This window comes from Macrobrachium rosenbergii, chromosome 50, assembly GCF_040412425.1.
Source record: "Macrobrachium rosenbergii isolate ZJJX-2024 chromosome 50, ASM4041242v1, whole genome shotgun sequence".
Taxonomy (NCBI): Eukaryota; Metazoa; Arthropoda; class Malacostraca; order Decapoda; family Palaemonidae; genus Macrobrachium; species Macrobrachium rosenbergii.
The window spans coordinates 2,303,110-2,318,418 of NC_089790.1; the positions used below are offsets into that span (position 1 = coordinate 2,303,110).

The window sequence follows — 15,309 nt, forward strand, 5'->3', positions numbered from 1 at the left end:
CTGCACGACGGCAGAGAGAAAACAATGTGGATTAAGGAAAAATTCAGAGTATTTCATTGGGCTGCAAAAACATTATTTTCCCAGTTAGATAATTGCCATGACATCAGAATACAGCTTTAAAAAGTACCCTGCAAATTTTTCTTCTTATCTTTTCCTCAGAATGAATTCCAAGCTCGGCGTGAAAGGAGCTTAATTCAATACTCTTTCGAAGAATTTACACATACCGAAATATTTCACCATTTATTATCATCGTTCTGAATCGCTTACTTCTAAATAAGGAAGTTATTGCTTACAATGATTTTAACCCCATTTAATTGTTTTTGGTTTATGACCATACTGACGAAACAGTGAAAAAGCTATAAATACTAAAGATGAAATGTTTTGATGATGTATGCTTACAATTTTGGTGGTATTTAGATAGAATTAAGGGCAAAAATCATAAGCTAATATTATTAGTGAAGAATATTTTCTCAGAAAATGAACCGAACCCCACTTTGGTGAATTTTATTGCTTGGATTCTATTGTTTCTCATCTACTATTTCCCTGGGCCCTGATTGTGAGACACACTAATTCACAAATTAGCGCTTTCGTTTTGATCAAGTTTCCGCAAGGAAATAATATGCATAAATATAAAGGTACTTGTATATACTGAAGCACTTCCATGCATAAGTACAGTATATTCATTATTACTATAAGGACAAGAATGAGCTTCAGCCCGATTGGCTAACAAACAGTAAAAAAAAAAATGTAATGGATTTTTGCCTTTACCGGATTTCTTCGCTTTACTTTTAATTACCAATAAATGTGAATAACACTGAATTAAGTTTATATATATATATATATATATATATATATATATATATATATATATATATATATATATATATATATATATATATATATATATATATAAAAGTTCGATGGAGTTGAAATTATTCCTTAAAACTTATTTCTTATATAAAAGGAAATATAAAATAATATATTTAAATGTAATTTGCTCCGTGGATGTGGAAAAGCTTGCTCTTGTGACCCGCAATAAGGAGTTACCTCTAAGGACAGTCTCTCTCTCTCTCTCTCTCTCTCTCTCTCTCTCTCTCTCTCTCTCTCTCTCTCTCTCTCTCTCTCTCAAAAAAAAGAAAAAAAACTAAAAAAAAAAATAACGTTTTGATCTCTCTCTCTCTCTCTTTCTCGAAAAAAGCTAAAAAACTAAAAAAGAGCAAAATAACGTTTTGATCTCTCTCTCTCTCTCTCAAAAAAAAAAAAATAAATAAAGAAAACTAAAAAATTTTTTTTTAAAGTAAAATAACGTTTTGATTTAGCAAAATAGCACCACAGGCTCCCCATTATCCGCCAAAACCCCCCGGTTAACCTGTCGAGTTATCTTCGCGGGGGGAAATTGCGAAAGAGCAAATATATAATGGCCCGAGTGGACGTATTCCCCCCAAAATGTAAAATCCCAAAAGGGACGGATGAATTAATGAGAGGACGTGACCGGGTTCGAGATCGCCTGCCTGAGTCTAGCTTTGTTTGAGCTACAGTTTGCTGCCTTTGTGAGTTTTTTTTTTTTTTTTTTTTTTTGCCTTTCGTTCGAATAGACATTTCACACTTCCCGTCGACCATATCTTATTATATACAAAGGACACGAAGAAAGCAAGTGATTAACGATCACAAAACTTCAATGCATATGGTTTGTAATCAGGTTCTTAAAGTCAGTCTCTGTACAGAGGTCAAATGTACTCAGGTTGAAAGTACAAAAAACGCCCGGAATTAATGACTTGTGGGTATATGTTTGTACATATAAAATAGCTTTGGAATGAAGCTTTTTTTTTTAATCTAGTATTACGTGACATAAAGATTTCCGTAGCTAGGAAGTCGATGTGGCTATGTAGTGCACAGACAGTGACACCACGGGTCATTAGTTGAAATATATTCTATATTTCCTAACTTAAAACTAACTAGCAACTTGATACATTCCACCAAGTTACGACAAAAATGGAATCCTATTCAACGGTTAAGTTATGAGCACAGAGAAAAAAAATTTTATTAATCAGAATGAAAACTACAAAAACATGAGACATATTCGCTTGACGTAGGAGATGAAATTCGAAAAATCGCCAAAAATAACAGCCCCCAATTCTGAATTACTTTCGTGGTCATATCTATTCTATAAAAGAAAATGAGAAGATAACACATTCAGATTACAGTACATTTAACATGCTTCCCAAATCTCCCATTTAGATGACACTAAACACCCCCAAAAACATTCTGGAATTGACCCTCTGACCTTATTCTGGAGGAGGGCAGGAGGGCCTCTCAGTCCCAGACCTCAGGGCCAATCCCATCTCCATCCCGACCTATCAATCCATCGCGTAATTGTCGTTAATAAGTCGATTATAGATATAGCCAGATTTAGCCACTGCACCAATTTGTAGCCCGATGGATGACAAATTAGCCAAACGGCGACGGATTCGTCATCCAATTTTCCAATTTAATGAACCTCCTCTCGGTCGAATAAGAAGGTCGGTCAGGCTTAGTTTAATTCGTGTTTGTGTTGAAATCGCGTTCTTTTTCAAGCAACGAAGGTTTAAAAGATAATTACAGTCAAGACTATGCTTCCCTAAAATGGAAGACTGCAGTATCTGCAAAAATACAAAACTAAGAAAAATGGTAGATATTGCAGTTTTCCCTGGCCTTACTACTGACTTTGCAGATACTGCAAATGGGACAACCCTAAATACTCGTGGAAAGCATTGAAGAATCATTCTGAAACTGCAGTAACTTGTGTATTTTGTGTTTCATGACCCCAGTAGGTGGCATATCTCTATTTCGAAAATTTTGCTGATACGGAGGTTTTTGCCATTTTAGATCAGTATGATTTTAGTAAGGTTCTACTGATCTCTGACAGAACTTGTATTTCTAACATCGTTTCAAGATATATTATTTCTTTTCAGCTAAAATGATTTCTTGTAGTTAGAATGTCGTAGTTTGATTTACGTCCCACGCCAAGTTAAGAAAAGACTCTTCTCAAATACAGCAATAAATTGAGTCTAATGATACTCCAGATAAAATAATTGCCTAATCAGAGGATGAAATGATATTCAGAATTCGACGTGAAAGCACATTCATGTCAACATCTAAATAATCCCTCTTATACATGTGCATAGGCATAAGTATACACATGTATTAAGAAACGCCGTGAGAACGCATGTATTAAGAATTCCGTGAGAAGAGAAACGACCCGTCACGTGGTGTCTTTATAAAGTAATGAAAAGCAGGTATTTGACTGGCTAGTAAAGCCCAAGTGACTTCGGCCAAGTTGACACTAAACAACAACCAAACAACTGTCAAGAGGGCAACAACAATTCACAACAACAACTGATTATATTTCCCTTTCAGATTCATAATCATGTACTTCGTCCATAGCTTTGCTGGTATAGTCTAGAGAGCGCAGTACATGCACACGCGCCTACCCAACACAGACTCTCTCTCTCTCTCTCTCTCTCTCTCTCTCTCTCATAAAACTGGATGCACATATGACCTAGCTGTTCATGAAGGTCTTGAGTAGGTAATCTGGAGAGAGGAGGGAGAAAGAGACGGTAGGTATAAAGGATGAGCAACGATGGACGAATAGGCAGTTGACGGAAAAGGGGCGAACGGAAAACCTAAAAAAAAACAAAGGGTAAATGCCAGAGAGAGAGAGAGAGAGAGAGAGAGAGAGAGAGAGAGAGAGAGAGAGAGAGAGAGGTTATCAGAACTAAAACAGAAATGAAAACAGATTATCTTCAAGGTCCAAACAGAAGCGAGAGAGGAACAAGAGAAGGAGAGGCGGAGTGGGTATCACCGCGTGTATGGGATGGGATGGGACGCGATGGGGCACACCTCTTAGTTAGCAGGCCGTTGGGATGCCAGCCCACGTCCCGCGGAAATTGTGTCACAAAGTGGACGTCGCCGACAGTATTGGCAAAATGAAATTACAAGCAGTTTTGAAAACTGGATGGCCTCCTTCCCGTATCAGCTCGCGAACCCCCCAAGGATGGTTTACTTGATACATTTGCATTTATAATCATCCTCTTCTCGCCTGCTGACCTTCCGGCGTTTACTGATGAGGCGATTAGGCCAACGCATACAGGAATTGTCTCATAAAGTCCCCCCACGTTCCTTGCCTGTTAAATTTCGAGCGTTTTATTTCAGCATTGTTACGTTTGCGAACTTGAAACAGAGGGAATGGTTGACGTTACATATAAGCATACGTAAGCGCGCATTTACTCACATACTAGGGATGACAAATAACATCAGTTAAAAAAAATTCATTTATTATTATTATTTTTTTTGCAGATGCGTCCAAACGGGCGTGGAAGCATGGAAAATGACATGGGCGAGCATTAAGGATCACTGTACAAGGAAAATGTCCGAGACATTTGCAATTCAAACTTGGCAGCCATTTTAATTTTACTTCTGATAAAGTATTAGCTGAAATACACGAAGACAGGATTATTATGATTATTGCAGATAAGGGATGAATGGTTCTGAGTTCTCCTGAAGACCGGGCCAAAGTGAGAGTTGTAAACTTGATGTTGAGATTCTTGTATGCAAATGGTGTTTTGTCTGTCATTGCACAAGTCGCTAAGAGAGCTTTAAATCCCACCTAATCATTACCCTTGGAGGAAGAAAGGAGAGTTTATGAGTCATTTTTCTGGGTGAAAGACGTGACGTACCGAGGCGCTACCTTTCCAGGGATTCCTCAGATCGCCCAGTTAAAGTTAAAGTAACGTCGTCAATCATGGCATTAACTATCTAGTAGACAGTCTCACTAACCGCTACTTGACGGGGAGCGAACGCTGGTCCCCGAGATTACGAGGCCAACACGTTACCAACCGTAATAGCTAGAATGCTGGTCAGATCTGTCGCCCAGCCACCAAGGGCTATCTCTATGTCAGGTCAGTCAAACTCAAATTGATCTGAGACCCATATATGGTGCCCACGTCACGTCATGTGCGGATAGCGTGTTGCTCACAACCTCCATCTTCCCGAAGAAGAAGAAGAAGAAGAAGAAGAAGAAGAAGAAGAAGAAGAAGAAGAAGAAGATTGGTTAGTCATGGGACTGATTCAGAAGTTGTCTCTAAAGACTTTTCTCTTTGAAGAGGAAGAACACATTGAACAGCATGAGCACAGCAGGGAAAGAAAGGTTGAGAGGTAACTTTGAGCTTCTTTTACACATCAAAATCTTGGTAATGACTGCCATAAGTATGACGTTTGTGTCAGAGGCAAATGCATGATCTCTCTAGTCCTAGGAACCTCTCCTAGCATTAATAACGTCAAAGGCTAGCAGGAGAAGGATTAAGGTCTGTTGTCAAGTGGCATTAGATAATCGCATAAACTGCAGTCCCCAGGAAAATAAGGATGCTATTCAGGATACCTTTGAGGATGGCCTAAGGGAGCTCCAGGTGTAACTACTGTAATACTCAGAGGGCATCTGGAGAGGTTGGGAAGGACTGAAGTGTGGGAATGGAATATATGCTAAAATTGAATGGAACCTCCATTAAGACTTATCTTCTGAGACACCACAGTAGTACTGAATAAAGAAGAATGGAAAAAGTTTGTTGTTGAGTATCCCATTCTGAAGGATGAAATCAGAGAAGTTTCATTCCCTAAAAGCATCATTGTGAAGAACTTGGTTTCCTCATTAACTTAATGCGTAAAATTGAGCTTCTTGTGTATCAACACTGACAATGCAGCTTGTGGGAAGTGTCCAACATCCATAATGAAAGTGGCATCTGATAAAAGATTTGTAAAAGAGCTGAAAAACTAACAGACTGGAGACAAAGTACGATAACAATGAGCAATGGATACCCATTGTAACAATGTCTCCAGGATCTCGAGTGATAATATTCTATGGCCTCTCCTTGCGGGTGTTTTCCATCTGGGAAACCACTTGTACTCTCTCTCTCTCTCTCTCTCTCTCTCTCTCTCTCTCTCTCTCTCTCTCTCTCTCTCTCTCTCTTCCCACCACTTAAGATCTGTGATCTCGTTTCTGGTCAAAGTTACCCATTCGCAGAGATGATACTTGAAGTTTATACCGGAGTTGAGCAATTTCTCCTATGATATTCTCGCATATTATCCCTTAACTTTGAGTATCCTCCTGGCCTCTGTATTCCTAATTTACCTCAATCTAACAGAGAGAGAGAGAGAGAGAGAGAGAGAGAGAGAGAGAGAGAGAGAGAGAGAGAGAGAGAGAGAGAGAGAGAGTTGCTATTAACTCATCAGTATTTCGACATTTACGCGTCCTACTTCGAGTACAGAAACTTAGGCTGACATGACAAGATTTTGAGAAATCAACCAGAACGGCTTTGTGATCAACTTACTGGAATTGCATTTAAGGAATACTACAAATTTCCCTCTGCTAAAACCTTGAGAACGAAGACACAAATCTCTCCAAACGTGAAAAGACTTCCGTTGAAATGAATCCAGATTTCCAGTTTGAAAGGTTTGTGTACCACACTGATTTTTCAGTGGTTTTAAGTTCAGGCTAAGAATTTCAGATGGAATAATTTATGAGATCAATCAGAACGCAATCCTGTGTTGAATTTTCAAAACCATTAACTAATTCAAGACTCAAAGAGACATAAACCAAATCACCGAACAATTTTATCTGCACAGTATATAATTACAATGACAGTTTAAGAATAAAATATCTACTCATTATAAAAATTCCCCAAGGTAAAAGTCTTGGGTCCTTCCTGAAAAATTCACTGGGCTTCTGTTGATTTTAGCAGTGAATCATGTATATGGTGATCAGTCGACTGTGGTGGCGTGTCTTGGCCATAATATCATCCCTATATATATATATATATATATATATATATATATATATATATATATATATATATATATATATATATATCCAGAGGAAGACGGACGAAAACCACACATCACTAGGCTGTCTTATTTATTTTTAAACCAACGTTTATTTTGTACTTAATTACATCTTCAGGGCTGTGCACAAGAAAAGATAAAAACATAAAAACAGTTATAAGTACAGTCTTAGAATACGTTTAAAATGTTACAGTAAAAATGAAATAAATAAGAATAAAAACACAACCAACCTAGAGGTGAAACATATGGAACTAAATGGAAAGAAGCCACCACAGTAAGGAGTTATAAATACAGTTGACCAGCGGATAGTATTTAATGATGGTACAAGTTGTTTGATAAATAACGACTCTAAGATTGTTAAGTCTTGAGGGTTATAGTATGACCGATGACGCTAAAATCTTTGTTCTCAATATAGGTTTTATATTGTTTTGAATGGTTCCTGATGTTGGAGTGCTCTGGGTTTGAGATTCTGCTATATTAATTCCCCGATGTGAATCAATGCGCACCTTTAAAGATCCCAATGTAAATCCCTGAAATACACAATCAATTAAGAGGTACAATCATTTTGCTTAAACAAAGAGCCAATACTTAGAGGATTTTAACTGATTCTGGAAAATGCATGAATAATTTTTCTTTTTGAAAACTGATATATGGAAAGGTTGCAAAGAATTCATTTTTGTACTGTTAGGACTTCAGGTCTTTTAGAGAAATGCTTATTTAGTAACTGATTTAATTATATACTTTCTGGAAGGAAAAAACAGATCAGAATAAAATCTCATTATGAAAGGACTGAGGACCAGTGCTCTATTAAGAAGGGTAAAAGAATTAATAAAATTTAACAGCTGCTATAAAAATTAGATCCGAGTCCTGTAAAAGTTTTCTTTCTAAAAATCGTGGTGTTAAAAAGAATTATCTTGTCTATCTGAACGTCCAGGAATGACGACAAAACTCGGGTGTAAAGTAAAGTAAGATCAGGACTCTGGTATCATCGACATACCTAGAATAAAAAAGAGGATGAAAAAGGGCACCGAATTCCCACGTCCTTGAACCCATGGCCATGGAGTTTAAATAGTTCGATCAAGGACTCTTCAGACGTCAGCAATTATAAGTTTTGTGACCAATTAATTTTCTTCTTCTTTTTCCCAAAAACTCGCTTTTTTTAAGACAAAGACTCTTGCCTGTATTTCAGGGGAAGTTTATCAAGTTTGCAGGTAGCGTCAAACCCAGAGCACTCCAACATCAGGAACCATTCAAAACAATGACATTGAGAATTCTCCCATACTGCCAACCCTCAAGAGTTTATTTATCAAACAACTTTTTTGACTGAACTCCTGATGCCCTTTAAGGCTTCGCTGTTCGGATTTGGAGAATTCCCATCATAGTCTTCGTTTTAAAAAAAAAAATATCGTAATTTAAAATTACTGGAAAGCACACGAATAATTTCTTGGATAAAAAAATTCGCATTTTAAAATTACCTAAAACCACATTAACAATTTCTTAGTTTAAAAAAAAATAACGTAATTTAAAATTACTTGAAAGCACACGAAAAATATCTTAGTTTAAAAAAATCAAGAAATTTAAAATTACCTAAAACCACATTAACAATTTCTTAGTTTAAAAAATAACGTAATTTAAAATTACTTGAAAGCACACGAAAAATATCTTAGTTTAAAAAAATCAAGAAATTTAAAATGACCTAAAACCACATGAAAAAGTCTTATTTTTGAATAAGAATCACGCAATTTAAAATTACTTGAAAGCACACGAAAAATTTCTTAGTTTTAAAAAAACTCACGCAATTTAAAATGTTTACTAATGGTATCTATATATTTTTTTAAGTTACAAATTTTTTTTTTCATCGTATAATCGAGGATAGAGAACTGAAACCAATAAGAAACAAATGATTAATACCCTCGAAATGGAAACAGTCAAATGCAGATGAAAAAAACGAAAGACAAAATGTTTGACCCCCCCCAAAAAAAAATGCAAATTACAAAAACAAGTCGAATTAAAAAAATTCTAAAAAGATCAAAATAAAAAGATAACTGCTTCCCAACTCACGTCACTCTTGTTATGAAGATTATCTTTATTGCAGTACTAACGACATTCATGAAATTTATGTATTTTCGGTCATCATGAAGACCATCTATTATGAAATCATGTGTCATGAGATGTGGCAATACTGTCAAATACAAACGCAGCACTTAAAAAGTAAAAAGAAAATATCCTACTAGATTCCACTATCTGCTTCGTGTACTTTCCCTCAGAAGGGAAGCAGTGAGAAGGAGCAGAGGTCTCTCCTCACCATTTTCTGGGGGATGAGGTCAACTTAGTGGGTCATCTACAGCGGATACGTGCAAATGCGTCCCAGTGTCGTGCGTTCGCGTTCCTCCTCGGAGGACCAAGACTATAAAGAAGGTAGGTCCCTCTTTTCCGCGAGGTCTTGTATAGGAGAGGAGGAAAGAGGAGGAGGGGTGGGTGGGTGGGTGTTGAGGGGAGGGAGGAGGGGGGAGGGAGGGGAAGTGTTTATTCCAGCAGCGTTGACTCTGAATCAAGTAAGAAGTTAAGACTTCGCAGCTTGTACGTGCTAAGCTTACTTCCTTCGGCCCAAGTAGAAAAGAGGTGGAAGAAGTGGGGTGGGAGGGGTCAGTGAAAGTGGGGGTAACACCAGGGGACTGGGAGGAGGGGAGGAGCAGGAGGAGGAGGGAGGAGGGGAGGGGTTAAGGATATCAACTGATCTAAGAACTTCACAATACGGATTTCAAATTCCCCTCAAACCTACCCACTCTCTCTCTCTCTCTCTCTCTCTCTCTCTCTCTCTCTCTCTCTGTGGGTGTTCCTAATACAAGAGTGGGGTCTAGAGGGGGTGAAGGGTGGGGGCGGGGGTCCAGGTCAGCTTATACTAAGGATAAGAGAAAAGAGCCGAAACGATGATTTCTGGTGTCTGTAATGGGAGTCGCGGGTTTAAGCGTCTCGCCTTCCCACCCCATTACAAGAAGAGAGAGAGAGAGAGAGAGAGATCTCGCTTCGGCTGGGATGATATCTCTCTTGCGTAGCCCTGCCCTGGACAATAAGGATATATGGAGGGACACTTTTATATGCCATTTCCCCCTCAGGACAACTTTGCAAGTATGAGAATAAATGTTTCCTGCTTTGCCGAAAGATCTCGTATACGTTAACACAGACAAATAAGCAGCGTTGCACTAATGCGTACTTACGAACAACACGAATTTCATACACGCTCGCGTACTCAATCTGAACTCTAACTTTCTTATTTCGTATTTTAATATGTCGTGTTTTGTAATATTTTATTCTCCTTTTCAAACGCTAAACAAAAACTAGTCACAAGCACGGGCGCCCACGCACTGATAGATAAATATATATACACATACACAGGTATATATGTATTATGTATGTATATATATAACCTTTTGCTGTGATTGTATGCCACAACAGCTTGTAGGACTACAAACAAGAACTCATACTGTAGGCCAGGCCATGTGAATACCACATGGTCAAACCAAAATCTCATAATAAAAAAAATATGAAGAAATTAGCGAAAACAAGGCAATGGCCCCCGAAGACGAAACCCACGAAGACGCTGTAAGTTCCCACACTATCCAATCATCAGGAAGTCACTAATTCAAGCGACGCCAGAAGCTCTACAGAAGAAAAAGCGAATGACCCTGGCATCTGTACGCATGCACACGTTCATGCACCAGCTTATATACGGAAATCAAGGCCGTGAAAGTTTCCTGGCTTATTGCAACGACAATTTCAGTCGAAAGCAAAATGACGCGAAGAGAAACGTACGCGGAGTGGGATGTCAGGGAAGAGACTATTTTAATTAAATGACGCTTGACAATGCATCATCACAGGGCAAAAGGAGATCGCTATAGCTACTGAACGATGATGGCCGACGGGACAGAGTTGAATGGCGTGAGATTGTTCTCTGGAATGATGTTAATCGTGGATTGGCTATGAAGATAGTAAATTGCAAGAACCAGCATCGTGAAAGACTAAATTACCAGTGAGACTGACGCTCTATGGTGGGGACTATGCTAGTGATTACCAGCAAAGAATGGTTATACTCCTGTTTTGATACTTCCCATTTTCTTTGACTGAGTTTACAAGCTTTTGAAAAAGGGAAAGATGAGGCAAAAACGGGAATGATTTTTCAGAGGATGCGTGACAGCACGTCCCCCCCCCCAACTTCTACTGATCTAAAAAATCTTAAATAAAAAATAAAAATAAAAAGGGCCTGGTGTAAATTCTTTAAACGCAAAGACACGTTATACAAAGTTGAATTTCATCCAACGGCCTAAAATATTCCTCTGCACTTGACCGCTGAAAGCACCAAAAAAAAAAAAAAAAAAAAAAAAAAAAAACGAACTAGATACGACCCAGGAAACAGAAACGCACGTACACACACACACACACATATACGAACAACTCCCCAGGTCGTGTCCTACCCTCTTATTTGTAAATTCTAATGGCGTATCACGCTTCATATTTGTAAATTCTAATGGCGTATCACGCTTCATATTTGTAAATTCTAATGGCGTATCACGCTTCATATTTGTAAATTCTAATGGGGCATCACGCTTCATAATGGTAAATTCTAATGGAGTATCACGCTTCATAATGGTAAATTCTAATGGAGTATCACACTTCATATTTGTAAATTATAATTGAGTATCACGTTTCATATTTGTAAATTCTAACACACACACACATACGAACAACTCCCCCGGTCGTGTCCTACCTTCTTATTTGTAAATTCTGATGGAGTATCACGCTTCATATTGGTAAATTCTAATGGAGTATCATGCTTCACATTGGTAAATTCTAATGGAGTATCACGCTTCATATTGGTAAATTCTAATGGAGTATCACGCTTCATATTGGTAAATTCTAATGGAGTATCACGCTTCATATTGGTAAATTCTAATGGAGTATCAGTATCACGCTTCATATTGGTAAATTCTAATGGAGTATCACGCTTCATATTGGTAAATTCTAATGGAGTATCACGCTTCATATTGGTAAATTCTAATGGAGTATCACGCTTCACATTGGTAATTTCTAATGGAGTATCACGCTTCATATTGGTAAATTCTAATGGAGTATCATGCTTCATATTGGTAAATTCTAATGGAGTATCACGCTTCATATTGGTAAATTCTAATGGAGTATCACGCTTCATATTGGTAAATTCTAATGGAGTATCATGCTTCATATTGGTAAATTCTAATGGAGTATCACGCTTCACATTGGTAAATTCTAATTCAGTATCACGCTTCATATTGGTAAATTCTAATGGAGTATCCGCTTCATATTGGCAAATTCTAATGGAGTATCACGCTTCACATTGGCAAAATCTAATGGAGTATCACGCTTCACATTTGTAAATTCTAATGGAGTATCACGCTTCATATTGGCAAATTCTAATGGAGTATCACGCTCCATATTGGTAAATTCAAACATAAATTAATATTCACAACCACAAATTTTCGAAAGGAATTTCGAAAGTCGACGACCATGATCCCTGTGACGCCACTTTACATTAATTTGCCAAGGCTCTCACACGCTATTCCACTCGAACAGTTTAGAATGAATATCTCTCAACTTACGTTATTTATTTATTTATTTATTCAAATACGTATTTATATATTTATCCATACTTACAGAAAACATCCAGAGATCACCCATTTATATATTCTTTCTTTCCTTATTCAGAGATAACCCAGTCATATATTCTTTCTCTCCTTATTCTGTGATAACCCAGTTACATATTCTTCCTCTCCTTCCCCTTAGAGCTAAACCTGGAAAACGCGAAGCCCTTACTTTGTACAAAAGGTACGAAAGAAAGAGAAGGGCCATTTGTTTCGGGGATGTCAAGGGGAGTCTAGTGCATTCCCTCCCGAGACGGGAGCTATAGACCAGTACACTCGGAGGCTATAAATCCTGACGGCGATCTGTCCTTCCTCCTAGGAAGACCGCCTTGCGCATATCGAATGAAATTTATTCGGTTTGAAGCGCGCTTGGAAAACTTAAATAACGTTTGGAAAACTTGAATAACGTTTGGAAAACTTAAATAACGTTGGGAAAGCTTAAACAACGTTGGGAAAGCTTAAATAATGCTTGGAAAAATTAAATAACGTTTGGAAAAATTAAATAACGTTTGGAAAACTTAAAATGTTAAAAAATGCTTGGAAAACTCAAATAACGTTTGGAAAACCTAAATAACGTTTGGAAAACTTAAATAATGCTTGGAAAAATTAAATAACGCTTGGAAAACTCAAATAACGCTGGGAAAGCTTAAATAACGATTGAAAAAACCTAAATAATAATTGGAAAACTTAAATAACACTTGGAAAATTCAAATAATGCTTGGAAAACATTAAATAACTATTGGAAAACTTAAATAACGTTTGGAAAAATTAAATAACGCTTGGGAAACTTAATAACGCTTGAAAAAATTAAATAACACTTGGAAAACTTAAATAACGCTTGAAAAACTTAAATAACGCTTGAAAATTAAATAGCGCTTGGCAAAATTGAAAAATAACACTTGGAAAAACTAAAACGCCTGGAAAACCTAAATAATGCTTGGAAAAACTAAATAACACTTGGAAAACCTAAATATCGCTTGGAAAACCTAAACAACGCCTGGAAAACTTAAAATAACGCTTGGAAAATCTAAATAACGGTTGGCTTATGAGCTTCTACCATCTAACCAAGGTCTTCACACAATAACTTCCTTAACTGCAAAGTCATTTTCTGGAAATTATTGAGTCAATTGAGTCAGATCGACAGCTGATAACAGCCTACTAATGACGGGATATTAAAACATTCAAGAGTAATATTCTGGAAGAGTCTTTGGTTATCATGACCTTCAAGGGCGTTCCAGGTCATTTTGATTAAGGGCACAACGATGACATATGAGCTAGCTAGTAGGGCGAAAAAGCTAGCCAGTAACTAGCCAAAGCTAGAGAGAGAGAGAGAGAGAGAGAGAGAGAGAGAGAGAGAGAGAGAGAGAGAGAGAGAGAGAGAGAGAGAGAGAGAGAGAGAGAATGTGAATAAGTTGAAGAATTTTTTAAGTCTCGTAAGTTGATTAGCTAAACAAAAACCGCTGTACATATCCCCGATATTCCGTGGTGTATATTTACAACATTTTATGGCTAATTAAGATTACATTCCAATCTAATATTTCCATACGAAAGAATATTTCTCTATAAAAACAATCCTTAAAAAGCAATACAAAGTTACATCAAAAGATTTTCCCGACTTTTCAAAAAGCAGGAAGATTTATTCGAGCGAGAGTCAGTCAAAGCTTGCATATTGCATTTAGGGAGACACGCCAACCCCCGTCACCGCCCCTTTCCCCAAAATCACGTAAGGCAAGGAGGCCGCATGATTCTGCGGCCGCGGAGGAAGGAAGAAAAAAAACAAAAAACGAGCATCATCAAATCGGACTTCTTCTGTCTCAATCACAGAGAAGAAGAAGAAGAAGAAGAAGAAGAAGAAGAAGAAGAAGGAGAGGAAGAAGAAAAATAAAAAAGTAAAGAAATTTCCTTCAGATAACCAAAGAGAAAAGTGGGTGAAATGGGGCATCTTCTTCTTCCACAAAAGCTCTCCAAAATGACTAAACGACCTACAAATTGCTGAGTCGTGTAGATGGGGAGGAGGAGGAGGAGGAGGAGGAGGAGGAGGAGGAGGAGGAGGAGGAGGAGGAGGAGGAGGAGGAGGAGGGTGGGTGGGTAGAGCCATGAAGGGGGAGGGGGAGGGGGCGGAGGAAGAGCGGAGATTTAATTGCACTCCGGCTCGAGAGAGAGAGGTAATTCACAACCGGCGCTTGTCTCTGGTTCGCGCCGGGGAGACTCCTTGTTCAAAAGAAGATATTATTAATTTTCAGAATTCATCAACTTTAAGGGCTTTTCACGCGCGGCCCGAATAGGAGGGAAAGAGGATTCCCACGACTTTCTTGTTTGAAAACTTCGGCAGGAATTCCTTCCTTTTTTTTTTCTTCTTCTTCTTCTTTTTCTTCTTCTTCCCATTCTGATTTTCACTCCCCATTCTTTTTCATAATTCTTTTTTCCACCGAACTGATTAACGCATTGGGAAATTAATTCTTCGGCGGCTTTATGTCTCTGAATGCCCACGGCATACTTAAAAGGTTATTTTAGAAGCTTTTCAAAGCTTTTTATAAATGATTATACATGATATCACGTACCAATCGCATGTTTATCACAACCCTTTTCAGCTTAGAAAAAAATATATATATATATAAAAGTTTGATTTGAAAACTATTTAAAAAATTAGTAAACACAATATTCCCTCTACTGTATATAGTTTATCTGATATCCATATCTCTCTCCTCTCCCTCTCTCTCTCTCTCTCTCTCTCTCTCTCTCTCTCTCTAAGAAGTTTGAT

The 15,309-nt window shown here is 37.7% G+C and overlaps 1 protein-coding gene across 1 annotated transcript in view; it reads right to left on the minus strand.

Annotated features, from left to right (window-relative positions):
* Positions 1 to 15,309, minus strand: part of shakB (shaking B) — a 723,747-nt gene that overhangs the window by 28,659 nt on the left and 679,779 nt on the right. The gene's annotated exons all lie outside the window — the stretch shown is intronic.